Genomic DNA, 2,571 nt, shown 5'->3' with positions numbered 1-2,571 from the left:
AGGCTCTGGACGAATCTAATTTAAGTATACCTCATTCTTCAAAAGGTGCGTCGTCGCACGACAAGTGAAATCAAGTCGAGGGACACTCATTTGAGAGTTTAAGCAAACGAGGTGGGCTTTTCTTTCAAAATGTGATTTTATGTGTAAACGTGATTATTTTGAATGAGTTGGCATGCCATGTTTTGTTTATGATTACCTATCTGTTGGCTATGCCAAGCATGTTAAATCGAATTTGGGTCCCAGTAGGGCCGCAAACCATACTCGGACTAGTGTACACATATGGGACTGTGTGCTAGCTTTCGAGTTGGCCTATCCAGTGACCGTCGTGGAATGTGGCCACATTCCCAGTTCACACAAGATCAGATATGGTATGTTATGTTATGTGACTGCGCAGTCAAATTCATGAAAGGAAAAAGGATTTCATGACACGGGTCTTATTTCAAATAAAAACCCCGCGTTCACTTAGTTATGGCTGACAACTAAAGAAGAACTGTTTTTGGCACCAAGTCCACTGGGTATATCAAATACTCAGCCCTGCATGTTTATTTTTGTAATGTGCAGGTTGGAGTGATCGAGGTGCTGAAGGTGTTGGGAAGGACTTAAGAATAAGTAGTTAGGTAGCTGAAATAGCATGTCTCCATACATGTTATTTTGTCTTGGAACCTTCCACTGCATGCTTAAGTATTGTCCTGGTGAACAATGTAATTGGCCTAAATACTCTGATTTTGACTTGGGTGTACCCATTTTCCTTCAAGACTATTTCCTTGAATTAAGCATTTCCTTTATGATGAGCCTATGACCGATGAGTTTAATTTAATTGCGAAAATAGCTACACTCACTAATACTGGGGAGTTGTGGTCGTGACATGACCAAAAGGATCTTGTTTTTTATGACAATACATTACAGACTTCACAAAATGCCTGTGTGTTGGCGATTTCGATTCAAAAGGTTTCCTTATTGATCAAGTAAAGCCAAATATAATGAGTTATGCTATAAATTTACTCTCACGGGACAACAATGATTATTATACTCTATTGACCAAAATGATCTTGTTTTTTATGAAAATACATTACAGACATCACAAAATGTCTGTGTGTTGGCGATATCGAATCAAAAAGTATGCTTGTTGGCCATGTAAAGCCAAATATAATGAATTCTGCTATAAATTTACTCACATGGGACAATAATGATTATTATGCTCTACTGACCAAAATGATCTCGTTTTTTATGACAATATGTTACAGACATCACAAAATGTATGTGTGTTGCCGAATTCGATTCAAAAGGTTTCCTTTTTTTTTATCGAACACCTTCACGGTGGAGGGTTGAGTAGGTCCCTCATCCCCTATATATAATCAAAACGAAGAGTTTAAACAATAACCATCCCAAAAGTGGACGGTTTTGCAATAGCAACAAACTACTTACAACCATTACATAAGGATCCACAACTAACCGCTAATAACAGACCATCAACACTAAAAATGTCACGACCGCCCATACTAGGGATAATAAAACGAGGAGGTCGTGACCACGGGAAAGCAATAAAGGACAACATTTAAAGGACGACAGTTCATATGAAAGACCCAATTAACTTAAGAAGGAGAATATTTTAGTTCATTGAAAAGTTAAGCAACGGATTTTAGTTCAAAATACTTAATGTCATAATTACAATATCAAATAGTGCGGAGATTTCTAGCAAACAATTTTTCAAAGAAAACAACGAAAAAATAAATATCAAAAATCCAATTAACTCCTAAAAGAACATTTGTTTTAGTTTACGAAAACCATTTTAGAGTAACGAAGTAAGCAGCGGGTTAAAGTCTCAAAGTATTTGACAAGACAAAAATCGTACGAAATAAAATAAATTCTTGCGACACAGTTTCAATAATAGCAGCGGAAATAGGTTATCAAGAGAGTCATAGGATGACGCCTATGTATGAGGACACAACGCATCCAAAATTCCTAGGCCGACTCAACATCCATCGCAACATCCCGCTCAATCTGCACATAGGGAAAACATATGCAGGGCTGAGTACTTGTTGTACTCAATGGGCTCATGCCGAAAACATTTTATAACAGTTTTGTCATCCATACCAGTGATCTCGAGTTTTACATGTAGTTAAGAAATATCATCAAGAACACAAAAACGTTTCATAGATTGGCCAGTCAAACAATCTTCCCATTTTCTTAACAATCTATCAATCACAATCATCATTCCACAGTGTGACGAAAGTGTGGCCACACTATTCGTCCACGAGACCGGCCGACTAGCAAGGACGGCTCACGATCCCACCAGTGTACACAGCCTGATATGGTTTGCGGCCCTACTCAGACCCGAATTCATTTCACAACACAACCATATAGCCTAACGGAGCAAGCTCAGACGAACTAGGCATCAAGCAACAATCTCATAAACAAAAACAACATGGCATGACATAACAAGTTAAACCACCCTTATAACACCACATCATATTTTCGAAAGGTAAAGAGATTTGTAAAAGAAAGCCCACCTCGCTTGTTTAAACAATACAATACCCAACTCAAAGCAACCCTCGTTCCTTGTGCTCATGT

This window comes from Salvia splendens, chromosome 14 (genome assembly GCF_004379255.2).
Source record: "Salvia splendens isolate huo1 chromosome 14, SspV2, whole genome shotgun sequence".
NCBI classification, from domain to species: domain Eukaryota; kingdom Viridiplantae; phylum Streptophyta; class Magnoliopsida; order Lamiales; family Lamiaceae; genus Salvia; species Salvia splendens.
The sequence above is the reverse complement of the archived record's forward strand: the minus strand, read 5'-3'. Positions refer to the sequence as shown.